Consider the following 16,808-nt stretch of genomic DNA (forward strand, 5'->3'; position numbering starts at 1 on the left):
AAGACCCAGGAGTCTCAGCAGGTGAGTCCAGTCTCGTACGCAGCCGGTCGATATGTTGTTACAGGATACGACCGTCATCCAGGGAAACCTCGTAAGACAAGGGACCTGTAACCTTGCATACTATGGCAGGGACCCACAAGTGACCTGGTCTGTAATTACGGGTCCATACTGGGGCACCCATTAGCAAGTGCCTTGGTGCCCTGGGTTGTGTAAACTTAGAAGGCAGTCTGTCCGGATGCAACCGGTCAAGCTTAGTAGTCAGTTTGCGCCCGCAGCGAAGTTCAGCCGGGCTCTTCCCAGTAGAAGTAGACGGTGTGGTGCGGTAAGCAAGTAGAAAATCTGCCAACCTGTGATGCCAGTCCCCATATGTCAGTTTCTTTAAAGCATCCTTGGTGATGCGGACCATCCGTTCAGCCATACTGTTGGTGGAAGGGTGGAAAAGGTACAGACGTGGCATGACGAAACATGTTGGCCTGTAAGAAAGCTTGGAATTCGGAAGAAGTGAATTGAGGGCCATTGTCAGACACCAAAACATCCGGAAGCCCATGTGCAGCAAAAATCCCCCTCAGTACTTGAATAGTCTTTGCAGTGGTGGTGGAAGAGACAGGTACAACCTCAAGCCATTTTGAATGTCTATCAACCAGGACCAAGAAGAATTGACCCTGAAAGGGCCCAGCGTAATCAATGTGCACCCTAGACCATGGAGACTGTGTTTCCTCCCATCTATGCACAGGAGCCTGTGGCATTTCTGGGCGTGAGCGCTGACAAAGGTGGCATGCATGCACCTTAGCTTCAAGTTCCTTGTCTAACCCAGGCCACCACAAATGGCTGCGCGCAAGCGCCTTCATGCGTACAATGCCAGGATGACCCTCGTGAAGGGAACCTAAGACCCTAGACCTCATTGAGGTAGTAATAACAATTCTGCTGCCCCACAGCAGACAACCCTGGAAAGTGGATAACTCGTTCCTCTTAAGCCAGAAACTCTGAAACTCAGCACCAGGACAACTCTCTGGCCATCCAGACAAAACCCAAGATAAGACACGGGAGAGTGTGAGATCTGTGGCAGATTCAGCAGCCACATCCCTGGCATTTAATGGTGACTCAGGCAATGCCTGAATTGAAAGGATGTTGATGGCAGGGGCAGGATCAGCCTCTACTACTGGCAGGGGTAATCTACTGAGGCCATCAGCATGGCCCATTTCTTTCCCAGGTTTGTGAATTAGAGAAAAATCATAGGCTGACAGAAAGATTGACCATCGCAGCATTCTGGGGGAGATGATATGGGGAGTTTGTTTGTTTGTGGTAAACAGCCCCAACAAAGGCTTATGGTCAGTAAAGACCGTGAAATGTCTGCCATACAAAAAATCATGGAATTTTTTAATTCCAGCAACAACAGCTAAAGCCTCCCTGTCTATCTGGGCGTAGTTTCGCTCAGCAGAAGACAAGGTTCTGGAGTAATATGCAACAGGAACCTGAGTTCCATCTGGCCTAAGGTGGCTGAGAACTGCTCCCACCCCATACGGAGAAGCATCACAAGCGATGCACACAGAGAGAGTTTCATTAAAATGTGCAAGCACATTGTTAGGTGTGAGTAAGGCCTTAACCTCATTGAAGCTTGCTTCATGTGTTTGCGACCACTGCCACACTGCCTGTTTGTCCAGAAGCCTATGAAGTGGTTCAGCTACATTAGTCTTGTTAGGAATGAATGAATTATAGAAATTCAAAAGGCCCAGAAAAGCCTGTAGTTCGGCCTTGGACTTAGGCCTAGGAGCATGCATAATGGCCTTTAATTTGGACTCAGCAGGATGAATCCCATTGGCATCAATTTTGAATCCCAGAAAATCTGTAGAAGGCACCCCAATTTTACATTTGTCTTTCTTGAGTTTGAGGCCCTTTTTCCAGAACCGCAACAGGACAGCCCTCAATCTCTCAGCTAAATTTTGGGTGGAGTCTCCAGCAATTAAGACATCATCAAAATAGGGGCAAACCCCTGGTATACCCCTCAGTGTGTTTTCCATTATGCTTTGGAAAATTCCAGGAGCCACATTTACTCCAAATTGTAATCCCTTTAGCTGATTCACCAGCCCGTTGATCCCTCTGTTCAAAAGTATGGCGCCAAGCAATGACAGACAGCTTTGGCTGGAAGTGTTCCTTTAGCAATTTCTTTAAGTCTGTGTAGGTAACAGATTCTAGAGGTGCAGGTGCTGCTAGATTTTCAGCGATCTCAAATGCATCTTGACCACAAACACACAGCAGAGTGGTGGCTTTTAAGCCATCTTCTCTCACTTGATTGACCTTGAGATAATTTTCTACTCTGGCCACATAAGACTCCCATCTTTCCAGATGCGTAACATCGAACTCGGAAAGTCTTCCTATGTTTGCCATCTTCAGTAGTACAGGAAGGGTCTATCAGCCAGCTTACCTCCAACGTTTGCTGTATTGGCAGGCAGTTGCTGAATTTAACGTCGTTTCCTGCTGCTTCAGGACTCCAGGGTAAGCTTACAATTGTTTGAAGTAATTGCAAGGCATCCCACCTTCGTCGCCAGTGTTGAGTGCTCAGCGAAAGGTAATAACTTCAGGAGTCATTTGGTAGTTCTCAGGAGCCTCTTTATTGATGACCAGCAGCTCTGTTACAACGCTGAGGCACACAAGCCTCTCTCCTCCTCTTAAAGACAATCCCCGGGCCAAACAGCAACATTTGGCATGCTTTGCACTTCACACATGCATGCTAGTGCTGGTGCCAGCCAGTCTGGTCCTGGGCAGCTTGCAACTGCCCAGGACTGTTGCAACGTCCCGAGCCTGCCTTTGCAGGCTCAGGACACAACACCCCTTCCCCCCCGGCTAAAACTACAACTACATGAATAGTTACACGCGACCTCAACATGAGCGTGGGAGCCACACTAGCTCCATGGTACCAAGCTGTAATGTTTTGGGCTTCATTCCCCATTGTTCCTTATTCCAACCTTTCACAGGAACACCCTCTTACTGTTTCTGCTTTGTCAGCAGAGTTACAAAATCTTCAAGATATTTTGGAGATCTTTTAGCTCTCTGTGACCTCCGAATTCCCTGGCAACCTCCAAGCACATCTTGTCCGGGGGGTGCTTGCCCACCGGGCAAGCTCTATGTGCAAAATATAGATTTTTTTAAATTAAAGTCACAAACCAACCCAGTTGAGGAATCATTCAGAACAGTCAAACATGTAAAAAGGATCTGGGAATCTTGTTGGCTCACAAGCTGAAGAGGAGCCAATGATGTGATGGAGCCACAAAAAATATTTTAAAAATGCAGTCTTTTGCTGCATCAACAGTAGTATAGAGTCAAGAGCCTCAGAAGTCTTTATTGCCTTCTCTATTGGTTAGAATACACTTTGAATATTGTGTCCATTTCTGGGCACTACAGTTCTGGAAGCACATTGATAAACTGAAGTGTACTTAAAAGAGATCCAAGATGGTAAGGGTTATTAGAAGGAAAAATGTATGAGGTGTTATATATATTAACTTGAAGAAGAGATTACTAGGACACATGATAGAGGGTTTCAAATATCTGAAAGGCTATTGTGTAGAAGTTGGGGCAAAATTGTTCAGAGTTTTGCCAAAAGGCAAGACAAGAAACAATGATTTAAGCCTGAAAAGAAGTAGATTTTAGTTGGACATGATTTCCTAAATGTAAGAAATGTTTAATGCTGGATCAGATTGTCTCCGGAAGTGACAGGCTCTTTTTCATGATGGCCATCAGTTGGGTGTTATAATAGTAGATTCCTACCCCGAGGAGGAAGTCAGACTAGTTGAATTCCAAAGTATCTTCAAACTCTTACTTCAATGACCCTGTGTGGGCCTTTTCAGAATCCAAAAGTTAGGGGAAATCTTGCCCCTTTAGACATATTATTTATTGATAATTTCCTCTGCATTGTGATTCATCTTTTTAAACTATATGGCTATAGTTCTGTTTCTTTTGCTTTTACTTGTACTTTCATGTCAAAGAAATGTCCTCCATAGTTTATTTATATTTGTTACATTGGCATTCACCTTCTATGTCAGGAAAACAACACAACATATATGGGGTAGATTAAGGCTGATGGGTGGCCCAGTGTGCCATGTGGTGAACTTTATGGCTAAGTGGGGATATAAATCTAGATTTCTTCAGTCTTACTCTAATTGCTGCATTGTAGCAATTAATTTCTCCTTCCATTAATGGGAACACCTCCAGCTGCCCATTTGGACTGATCCTATATTAGATGACAACATAACGCTTATGGGTGCCTCTCTTACAGAAATTACTTTCTTAAATTATAAAAATAAAAATGACCCAAATTCATGAAATCATCAAATGAGAGCTTTCAATGTTTTGGTGTGATGGGTTCCAGGGTCAATATGCTTAGTTTATGATGAGATTTGGCAATCTTGTGGTATTTTCTGTTTTGAAATGTAATATTAACATTCCATCCCCTAAGAAACTTGCTGATCCTTGTGTTACGAACTGCATTGCTAGACCCCTTTCTTTTGACTGAGTTTCCATTAAAGAAGGACATTATATTAGTTCTTTTAGTTTTGAGAATTCAGTTTATCTATTGCTAGTTCAGAGTTAACTGATTTGTGGTTATTTTGAAGTTTCAAATGTCAAGGTGACTTTCAAGCTATCAGAGGAAATATATAATTTGGAAATCTAAAAATGGATGTCAGAAAACAAATCCCCAATAAACAATTTATTTGCTCACTTGCTAAAAAGTGGCCTTGTTGAAATGACTTTGAAAAAAAAATTTGTTTGATGCTCTTAATAGAGTGAAGTTCTAGAAATGTAGTACTTTTCAAAGAAATATTCAATAGGTCTATGAGCATGAAAAACTCACAAGTTTCTGTTAAGGTAATCTCTTTCTTTCTTTGTTGCTAGGATTATGACACCCTTCTTGTTCATCATGGGTGATTGATCTTCAAACTTCCTTCAGCTCTTTAACCAAGTGTTCCATCTTATATTTCAAAATTAGAATACCTTGACAAAGATGAATATGCCAGAAAAGCCACTACAGCTGCCACAGCAAGAACACCTAATGCAAAGGAAAATAGCAGAAGTGTGATTTCATTACTATCTGTTCAAAAATGAATGTAAACAATACAAGTATTTTGGTAGTACAAAGAAAACACAATAGTGCTCTCATAGTGGAACACTAAAGCCAAGCCCAATTTCCATGCAAAAATCAAGGAGCCCCATGATAGCATAAGGTTGATATGTAGGAATGCTCTTATATAAAGGATGGAACTGCTGCTATTTAACCCACATAGATGCCCATTCAGGTTTGCCCTGAATCCTCTCTCTTCCATCCCCATTTAAGCAGTATTTAAGTGAAATACATGAAGAAATTGAAAGGATAATTAATGATAATGATAATATAATGATAATTAATGGTATACCATTTAATTTCTAGCTATTTTGTTTCAAGAATGGAATTGTAAAATGAAAGGAAACATGGCCATTACATATAGTTTCCCCTTCTAACTACAAATAGTATATTTTGTTTAATACATCTTTTGCATTTTAGCTTTCCTTCGGTAATCTGAAAGAATATCTAGCTAGAGATTTTGGTAAAGAGAATGGTTTTAATTAACATATTGATAAAAAAACAAATGAAGAATCTTTTAACAATTATTAGAAGTAAACAGATTTTTCAAATGCTCTGCTAATACAGCTTTTGCACCTGCTTCTGTTTACCATGTATATATTTTAATTCAACAACCACAATGGAAACTTGCTTTTATTTCTGTTTTCCAAATTAGCAAAGTTTGTGTGAAGCTGGTTTTCTAAATGCAATGTCTTACAAAGTGAACAGCTAAATAAAATACAAGGCAGTACTTCTTATACTCTTTGGGATATTTTGAAATGTTTCAAATTTCATGATGATGATGATGCTCATTACTCAGTATGCTGCAAGTCATAGGCTTAATTTTCATAGCAGCAAATAAAACCACTGCTATACTGTACAGATAGTCCTCATTAGCAACTACAACTGGCAACTTGGTCATTAAGCAAAGCAATTGCTAAATGAAATTGTGATTGTGCTTATGGTCTTGCTTCAGCTTTCCTTTGCTTTATAGACATGCAAAGGTTGTAAATGAGAGGAATGGTGGTAAAATTACCTGGAGTTCGTCTTAAAAGAAATATTCAGAGTTGCATTGCTAATGCTTTTCACTTTCATCTGGTTTACTGCTAATTATTTGGAATGAGTAAAAAATGAAATAATTCATAATAAGATATATTACAGATGTAAATAAAACTTCTAGAATGCCATTTCTGCTATTTTTCTATGAAGATTTTGATAGAATTCTTCTTGTTTATTGTTTGGTGCATATATTAAAAGTATCTGTTTTTTATGTAAAAATATTTCTACCATCGCAATTCTTCCTTCTTCATCCGAATAAATCATTTTAGAATCTATTGTCTCTTTAACGTATACAGCTACTCCTTTTTTTTTTTTTTTTGTGCTGATGCATAATAGAGTTTCCAAATTTTTGGGTATTCCAAAAATTTAAAATATTGTTTTTTTATATGTGTCTCTTGCAGACAAATTATATCAATATTTAATTTCTGCAATTTTTTATCAATCAATCTGTTTATTACAGCCATAAGGCCAGACATAATTTTTTAAAGATTCTATTCCTTTTTGGTGGGAAATTCGGTCCATTTTTCCTTCTCCATTTTATTTACTTATATTTAGGTCTTGTCGATCTCGTAGTCCTCTGTTCTCTTGCCATTCCCTCACCCTCTTGATCTGGCTTCTCTATCTCTTCTTATATTTGTGTAATTGTTTCCTCTGTTGCTTTTTCTGTCTGTTTTTGGCCTTTTCTATCCTCTTGTTGATGTTGTACTCTTTCATCCAGGAATGCTCTGTTCCTTTCATCAAAATCTTCTGCCTTCCAAACTGAATCCAATCGATATCTTGTATTGTTCCAGTTGATTAAGATCCTCTCTGGCATTAACCATATGAAGTTTATACCTTTTGCAATTAGCTTTGTAGTTAAAAAGTGATATTGTTTTCAGGAATCCCTTATTCTCTTAGGAATCTGCTTCAACACCACAATTTCTTTGTTTTTATATTGTAATGGATCATTCCTAACTCTTTTCAGTATCTCATTTTTTATTGTTTTCTTTAGAAATCTTACAGGAATTTCTCTAGGCAATTTGTGTTTTCTTGCATAGCTTGAATTCATTTGAAATATTTCTTCCACTTCCATCTCTATCTCTGCTCTATCTGTTTTTATAGCCTCCGCCAGTAGATTGATAATTAGTTCTGCTATATCTTCCTCTTTATCTTCAAATATGTTTAGGAATCTTAAATAGTGTACAGCTTTCTCCATTTCCAAGGCTGCAACTGCTCCTTCTAAGCTTTGATTTGCTTGTTCTAGCCTTTCATTTTCTTCCATTATTGCCTCCAATTTTTTTTATCATTTTCTTTTGATTTATCTTCCATTTTCTGAATTCTTTGTTCATTTTTGGCAATTTGTTGATGGGAATCAAATGGTGCCCTTATGTCAAGCATTTGCTCATTTAGCTTATCTAAATTATTTTTTGTCTCTTCATGATTTTTCTGCATTGTTTCTTGAATTAGCTGTAGTGTGGCTTGCATCTCTTTTTGAAAGCTGTTTGTTTTTTCTCATTGTAACATTGTTTCAATATATCCCTGACTTGCTGGGCTAGATGTTCCAGAGGGAGGTGCAGAAGAAGTTTTTTTTCGTGATTTTAGTAAGATTTGGTGCACTTATTTTTCAATTGAGCAGGTTTTGTAAATCCACAAAGAGAAAAGGAAGAAGAAGAAAAAAACCCCAACTGCCTTAGGCTATAATCCAACCGTGAAACAAGCCAACTCCTTTAGGCTAATCCAAATGTTCCAGTTAGTTTAAAGATGTAAAAAATCCTCTATTTCCAACTAGTTTCTATTATGGTTATATCCAGGGTCAAAAGATATGATTGTAAAAAGTTTTTTCTAACATAGAGTCATATAAAGTTCTTTTTGTTTATAGCAGGTGTTAATCAAGGTCAGCAATTTCTCCAGTTCTTTTAGTGTTGTTGTGGTATCTTCTCTCACCACTAGATGTCCTTATTTACTGTATTGTCTATATCCAGGTTTTAAAAAATTCTTTTTAAAATGCTTTCTCACAGAAAATATATGAAAAAACATTCCCATGTCATGAAGATTAGTCCAATTTTCTTTAAATCAGTCCCAGTTTCATTTTTGTATATTTTTTGGTATTCCTTAATTTTGTTCCCCCATTTAAAATTTTTCACCACTTTTGCCTCCCTTATTCCCTTCTTTCCAGGTCTTCCTGGGGAAGACTTGGTCTTTGATTTAGAAATTTAACCAATTAGGGGATTTTTATTTCTAAGTCCACAGGGAAGAGAAATAAGAAAGTCTCACACAGATCTCAGCACGTTGTTGACAATCAGCTGTTTGGCGATATGCTATGGCTCTTCGCTTTCCCCCCGGTTGTCTATGATTTGGGCTGCCTGTGCATTTACAGGCACTCTTTCTTCCATCCACTTGAAGAGGTTCCTTGGTTCATTTAGGATGACCACTGTTGGTTCCAATCTCCCAAGGCATCCATTCCTCTTTGTCGCCTCCCCAGGGTAACTTTCTGACCCCTTGGGGTCTCCAGACAGAGCAAAATCGGGCTAGGAAACCAGAGCCCTGATTTCTTTCGCCTGTCTCATCATGACACCAAACCGGAACACTAGTAGGGGATCTTAATGCAATAGTAGATGAGACATTAGACTATAAAAGTAGCAAAACAGGAAAATGAGGAAGAAAAAGATTATCTAAGACTTTTTTCAATACAATAGAGGAAATTGGTGTACAAGATACTTGGAGAGAAACCAATCCAGAAAAACTACAATATACATTTTACTTGAATAGCCACAAATCTTGGTCCAGAATTGACATGATTTGGATGATTCCTGAATTAAGAACCAATATGCAGGAGATTGAGATAGAATTAGGCAGTTGGGCAGACCATAATCCTTTAAAAATGATGTGGAAAAGAATAAAAAAAAACCAAGATGGACCTTGAACCAATCCATATTAAAAGAGAAAGAATTTATAGAATTAGCAACAAAAGAAATGGAGCTTTTTTTAAAGGAAATAAAAAAGAAGATACAACATTGCAAAATGTATGGATACAGCCAAAGCATACTTTAGAACAGTGGTTCTCAACCTTTTTATAACTGCGACCCCGGTCGTAAGTTGAGGACTAACTGTATTTCCCTGCCTGGGAGTGCCGCGCATGCGTGGTGCCACCCCCTGCGCCGGCCGAGGCATAGCTGGCAAGGGGCGGTGGCAGGCAGGCCAAGGCGCTCCCGGGTGGCCGCGACAGTGACGGTGCAGGACGACCACAGACTGGGCCACCAGCTGGCCCAGCCCACGGTGGGTAAGGCACCCACCGGGCCCTACGTACACCAGCAACCCTCCCTGCACCTGCTGCTGCCCTGCTAGCCTTACCTTGGCTGCCGCCCATTTGAAGCGGCAGCAAGCAGGCCCAGGCACTCCTGGGCAGCCGCAGCAGTGACGGCACAGGGCAACCACTGGCTGGGCCACTAGCTTGCCCAGCCCAAGGCAGTTAAAGCACCTGCCGGGCCCCACTTGTGCCAGCAACCCTTCCTGTGCCCACCGGCCTCCCACCTCCCATCCCCGGCCCTCTTTTACTTACTTTTTAGTTGCTCAGCAGGGAGGGAAGCTTTGCAGAATGTTCGCCTTGCAGCACCGTTTGCAGACTGGGGCTTTTGGTGGGCTCAGCAGGGCAGAGACAGCTTGGACAATTCCTATTGGCTTTTGAAAGCCAATAGAATTAGACTCTGTTCAAGAGAGCCTAATTCTATTGGCTTTCGAAAGCCAATAGAATAAGAGGGAGTAGCACAGCTAAGGAAAAGGGGGAAAATGGCGGAAAAAATGGTGGACTGTGTTGTTTGGCGACCCCCTGAAATGGTTGTTCAATCCCAAATGGGGTCGCAACCCACAGGTTGAGAACCACTGCTTTAGAAGTATAGCTATAACATACATGGTAATAAAGACAAAGAAAAAAAGACAACAATATACACTGTTAAGGGAAGAATTTAAAAAACTAGAATTAGAATTACAAATAAATCCACAAAATAAAATACTGAAAAGATAAATGGAAATAATAAAACATAAATTAAATTTAATAGAATCAGAAAATCTGGCACAGCAAATTAAAAGAGCAAAACAAAACTTTTTTTGCAAATGCAAATAAACCAGGAAGATGGTTAGCTTACAAACTTAAAAAACAGGAGAAAAATTGATAAATAACTTATGGCTGTTTACAATTTAAAAATGAAATAATAAAAAGATAATTAAAGAATATTATGAGAAACTGTATGATATAGAAGAAATTTCATGGGAAAAAACGATTCAATATATGGAAAAAAATAATTTACCAAAAATTACAGAAAACTTTAAAATTATGTTTTAATGAGAAAATGAGAAAATAACAATGATGGAACTGACAGAGGCTATAAGAAGACAAAAAAATAAAATAAAAAAACACTGGGGCCAGATGTGCTCCCAGCAGAGTTGTACAAATGTCTATAAGATACATTAAGTGTACCGTTGAAAGATGTGTGTAATGAACTTTTATTGGAGGCTAAACTCGCAAACACATGGACAGAAGCAAACATTACTTCGATACCAAAAGAGGACTCAGGTCTGACACAAATGTTATTGGTAAAGGATTGATGAGGTATTAGATTTTTAGTAGTGTAAAATATTAAGTACTATGTTTAAAATAAGAGGGGAGGGGTGTTATGTCCTGGGCCTGCTGAGTGACTCAGCAGGTGCAGGAAGCTGCAGAGAGGCCCAGGCAGATCACGTGGATGCCTGGGACCAGACAGGCTGTCTCCAGCCTATTGCACATGCGCAAGGCAGGAGAATCCGTTGTATTTATTGGCTGACACTATCCCTGCAAAGGGATATAAAAGGAATCCACGCCATTTTATATTGGTTCTGTTGTGATCTGAATAAAGAGAAGACTGTTGTTACTCCTGCTTTGTCTCAATGTCTTTACATCAAAAACAGAACTTTGGCGACGAAGGTGGGATATGCTGCAAGGGAAACAACAAAAAGAAGATAGGCTGACTCACAACAGAAGGCCTGAAGCACTGGGAAGTTCGGTGTCCGGAGAGTGCGACTCTGCCTGCCAGTACAAGAACGCTGGAGGAGAGCTCAGCAAACGGGACTCTTTTTCAAGCCTTGCAGTATGAGGCATTGATGAGGCTGCCGGGAAGTAACGATGTCCAAGCTAGGCCATCTGACGGAATTCGACACAGCTCATCCGAAATGTTGGAGTTCTTACGTGGCCTGGGTAGAGAACTACTTTCAGGTAAACTAAGTTCAGGAGGATGGTCTTAAAGTTGCTATGCTACTGTGTGTCTGTGGCCAAGAGACTTTCGATATTGCAGAGAATCTGGTCGCCCCAGCACCATTTGAATCCACTGCTTATGCTGAGCTGAAGAGAATGTTGCAGAACACTTTGAACCGAAGCTTTCGGTGATTGCATGGCAACATGCATTCAAGCAGAGGGATCAGAGGCCTGGTGAGTCTGCTGCAGACTTTATTGCTGCGTTACAGCAAGCAGCTAGGCCATGCGAATTCAAGGACCTGGAAGAGAGACTCCGGGATGGACTGAAAAGTCGTGAGCTTCAATAGAAGATGTTCGCAAAGGAAGACGTCTCTTTCCAAGATGCTTTGAGAGAAATTTCAGCCGAAAAAGCTGCGGACGGAGCTGTGAAGGCTTTGCAACTTACCAAGAACCTCCAACTCCGATCTCCATCCATCAAGAGGTTGCTCGAGAAGTATCCGAACAGGATCTTGAGATGGAGGTTGACCGATTGCAGCAGCCAATGGAGAGAAGACCTCAAGAGCGCAAAGACAAGACAACTACATTCCCTCAGTGTTTTGGATGTGGAGGATGCCACAAGCACTCCGATTGCCATTTCCATTCTTCTGTTTGCTGGGCATGTGGCAGGCAAGCCCACATTGCTGCTGTCTGTTTGGGTCACCAGAAAGACCGGCCTTCGGAAGAATAGCTTCAAAAAGGTACCAGGGTCCCCAGCCAGAACAAGGTGGGCTTTTGTGCATCCCGTAGAAGCATTTTTAAAACAGGGGCCCATAGGCTGCTAAGGAAGAAGCTTCACATTGACATCAAGTTGCAAGGGGTTCCTCTTTTGATGGAGTTGGACACAGGGTCTGCTCTATTGATCATATCTCAGGATACTTTTAAGAAGATTTGTTGTAGAAGTGGCCTACGAGTTAAACTCAGGCCGTCAAATTTAATCCTTACTGACTTCCAGAATTCCTGAGTCAGCATGAAGGAGGAGACCACGCTCAAGGTGCAGCGTAGGAACTTCAAAGGCTTGTTAGATGTGGTTGTGGTTGGGGGTGACCACATGAATCTTATTGGACTCAATTGGTTTGAGGCTGTTGGGATTCAAGTGACTGGACTGCACAGTTTGCAAACGACAGGCCTTGCAGGAGTTTGCAAGGAGTTTGCTGATGTGTTCAATTCAGAGCTTGGCTCCTACAAGGGGCCTCCCATTGTTTTACGTTTAGACCCATCTGTTGCCCCCATTAGGATTAACCCCATTGTGTGCCCTTCGCACTGAAGAATAAGATTAATGCAGAGCTGGACAAGCTGCTTTAGCAAGGTATTCTGGAACCCGTGGACCCGTCCATGGGAAACCTCCATAGTTACGCCACTGAAGGCCAATGGAGAAGTCCGCATTTGTGTGGACTATAAGTGTACACTTAACAAAGCATTGCAGCAGCACTCATACCCAGTACCAGTGGTGAGCCACATTCTGGCATCCCTCAAAGGGGGCTGAGTCTTCGCCAAGCTTGACTTGGCTCAGGTTATCAACAACTACCAGTTGATGAGGCAATGGCAGAGGCCCAAACAATTGTAACATACCGGGGAGCATTTAAGGTTAAAAGGCTGCAGTTTGGGGTTAATGTAGCCCCTGACATTTTCCAAAGCATAATAGAGTGAACGTTCTGCAATATTCCAGGAGTTTGCCCTTACTTTGATGATGTCCTCATTGTTGGGGAATCATCTGAAAATCTGGCTGACAGGCTTAGGGCCGTCTTGCTGCGTTTACGCCAAGTGGGGCTGAAGCTAAAGCAAGACAAATGTAAAATTGGAGTCACTTCCACAGAGTTTCTGGGGTTCCGTATTGATGCTGAAGGCATCCATCCTGCTGAATCCAAGCTAAAAGCAATTCAGCAGGCCCCAAGTCCAAAAGTGAACTTCAGGCTTTTCTAAACTTTTACCATTCATTCCTCCCTCACAAGGCTGCAGTGGCTGAGCCATTACACCGGCTCTTGGATAAACAGGCTCCATGGCAGTGGACAAAAGTCTTTAAGCCTGCCCACCTATTGACAGGAGTCTTACATAGTCCTGTAAGTGCTTGGGTGGTCCTCTGGCTCACTCTGACCTTCTGGGAGCAGTTGTAACTGCCTGGCCTGCAAGCTCACCTGCCAGGCTCAGCAGACCAGGATTTTGATGCCCTCTAAATTCAGGCGACCCTCCATCATGCTGACTGGCCGGATCCTGTAAACCCAGACCAGAGTTCCTTGGTGGGGTGGAATTCCCCAAGTCCACAATGGACCCCTTTTGGGAGCACTGTCCCATGAGCCCAAGACCAGCAGATGGAGCGGCCTGAAAAAACGGTTGCAAACAATGTCCCATGGACCCGGTGCCTGTGCCAGATTTCAAAGAGGCAGAGGAACTAGAGATCAAATTGCCAGCATAAGCTGGATCATGGAGAAAGCTAGGGAGTTCCAGAAAAACATCTACTTCTTCTTCATTGACTATGCTAAAGCCTTTGATTATGTGGATCACAACAATTTGTGGCAAGTTCTTAAAGAGTTGGGAATACTAGACCATCTTATTTGTCTCTTGAGAAACCTATATGCGGTTCAAAAAGCAACAGTGAGAACTGGACATGGAACCACTGATTGGTTCAAAATTGGAAAAGGAGTCTGGCAAGGCTGTATTCTGTCACCCTGCCTATTTAACTTATATACAGAGCACATCATGAGAAAGACCAGGCTAGATGAATCAAAAGTTGGAATTAAGATTGCCGGGAGAAATATCAACAACCTAAGATATGCAGATGGTACCACTCTAATGGTAGAAAGTGAAGAGGAACTAAAGAGCCTCTTGATGCGGGTGAAGAAGGAGAGTGCAAAAGTAGGCTTGAAACTCAACATTAAGAAAACCAAGATCATGGCATCCGGCCCTCTCAATTCCTGGCAAATAGACGGGGAAGAAATGGAGGTACTGACAGATTTTATCTTCCTGGGCTCCAAGATTACCACAAGATGGGGACTGCAGCCAAGAAATCAAAAGACGCTTGCTTCTGGGGAGGAAAGCTATGGCAAATCTAGACAGCATACTAAAAAGCAGAGACAGCACTATGCCAACAAAAATACGTATAGTCAAGGCCATGGTTTTCCCAGTTGCAATGTATGGCTGTGAAAGCTGGACCATAAGAAAGGCTGAGCGCAAAAGATTTGAAGCCTTTGAACTATGGTGCTGGAGAAGACTTCTGCGAGTCTCCTGGACTGCAAGGCGATCAAACTGGTCAGTCCTAGAGGAGATCAACCCTGACTGTTCTTTAGAAGGCCAGATCCTGAAGATGAAACTCAAGTACTTTGGCCACCTAATGAGAAGGACGGACTCACTGGAGAAGAACCTAATGCCGGGAAAGATTGAGGGCAATAGAAGAATGGGATGACAGAGAATGAGATGGCTGGATGGAGTCACTGAAGCAGTAAGTGTGAGCTTAAATGGACTCCAGAAGATGGTAGAGGACAGGAAGGCCTGGAGGAACGTTGTCCAGGGGTCGCGATGGGTCAGACACGACTTTGCAACTAACAGCAACAATCATTACTAAATGTGGACTATAAAATCTTTACTTCAGTAATAGCTGAGAGATTGAAAAGATTGCTAACCGAATTTATACATCCAGATCAAAATGGATTTCTACCAAAGTGACAAATAAAAAATAATTTAAGGGTTATAATGGACATATTGGAATATTATAAAATGCATCCAGGGAAACAATTGGCATTAGTATTTCTAGACATTCAAAAGGCATTTGATAATGTTCCCTGGCAATTTATGACTCAACAACTAAAAATAATGGACTTTGGACAAAATTTTATAAATATGATTACAACAATATATCACTAACAGCAAAAGTGACTGTAAGTAGAAACTATACAAACAATTTCAAGATAAGAAAAGGCACAAGACAAGGATATCCACTATCTCCATTGTTATTTATTTTAACTTTGGAAGTTCTAAATAGAAATATTAGACAAGATCTAGACATTAAAGGACTAGAAATAAAAGATGAAACTTATAAATTGTAAGCACTTGCAGATGACTTGATATTCATCCTAGAGCAGACTTGTCAAACACAAGGCCCGTGGGCTGCATGCGGCCCGCAAAGTGGTTTTATGTGGCCCGCAAAGCCATCCTGGAAACAGTGAAGGAACAGCCCCCGCTGCCTTGGTCCTGGCCCAGGCCAGCCAGGAGCCAATGTACAATTTTGTGGTGGCCATCTATGCTGAAACACATTCAGTCTTAGCTCCACGAGGCCATCTGGAAACAGCCACTGTCACATTGGCCCTGCCCCCTGGGTGCATGCTGGGGAGGTGTTACCCTTTGTGAGGAATGAAGAAATGCACCATTGCTTGGAAGTGGCCAGCAAATGGCCCTCACCTACTTCACATATCCAACTTGATGGATTCCAGGGGAGGGGTTTCAGCAGGCAGTGGGGCACTCTCCTCATAGTGCTGAGAACCTGGTGCGCAAATCCAAAAAGAAGCATGCTGTCGCCCAGGCCCCAGCCTGCCCAGTTTCAGCAGGCAGCAGGGTGCTCTCCTCATGGCGCCAAGAGCTGAGCTGGGTGGTGCGAATCTGATAAGAATGCAATGTTGCCCTGCCCAGTTTCAGCAGGGAGCAAGGTGCTTGCACCTCCTGGCTCAACCTCTCGGCGCTGTGAGAGTGCCCCACTGCCTGCCGAGACTGGGCAGGCTGGGGGCTGGGTGACATCATGCTTCTTTTCAGATTCACACCGCCTAGCTCAGCCTATCAGCGCTGTGAGGAGAGCGCCTTGCTGCCTGCCGAAACCGGGCAGGCTGGGGCTGCATGGCATTGCACAGGTAACATTGACTCTCACGCTGCTCATGGCATCCCCTCCCCCAGAGCCCACCAAGCCAGATATGTGAAGTAGGTGGGGGCCATGTGCTGGCCATTTCCAGGTGATGGTGCATTTCTTCATTCCTCATGAAGGGTGACACCTCCCTGCGTTTCTTGCCTGTTTTTCTCCCTCCCTCATCTCAAATATTTTCCCACCACTCTGTACTTAGGAAGAAAGAAAGGAAAGAAGAAAAGAAGGAGAGGGAGGGTCTGAGGGAAGTCAAGCCTTAGTACTGCATTGCTGCCCTTTCACCATCCCCTTGACCCCTCTTCCTTGCCTATCCTGGGGGTCTCCCAACCTATTGCTAAGGAAGCTTTGGATACAAAGCTGGATCTCCTTCCATGGAGAGGGAATGGGCCTCCCTCTGACTTTGCCGTCATACCCATCATGAGCAACCTGGCTAAGGAGAGCAAGCACAGTAGCAGCAGCCTTGAGGATGCCCCCTTGGGGAAGTGGGGCTGGGCTTGGTGCCGCAGGTGCTCGAGGGCCAGGCTGGGCATTTGACCTCTGCTGCCCAGGGCTCCAGGCAGCCTGTGTCACCATCA

The sequence above is a fragment of the Crotalus tigris genome, unplaced genomic scaffold (assembly GCF_016545835.1).
Source record: "Crotalus tigris isolate CLP2741 ecotype Arizona unplaced genomic scaffold, ASM1654583v1 scf7180000019519.529667, whole genome shotgun sequence".
Taxonomy (NCBI): Eukaryota; Metazoa; Chordata; class Lepidosauria; order Squamata; family Viperidae; genus Crotalus; species Crotalus tigris.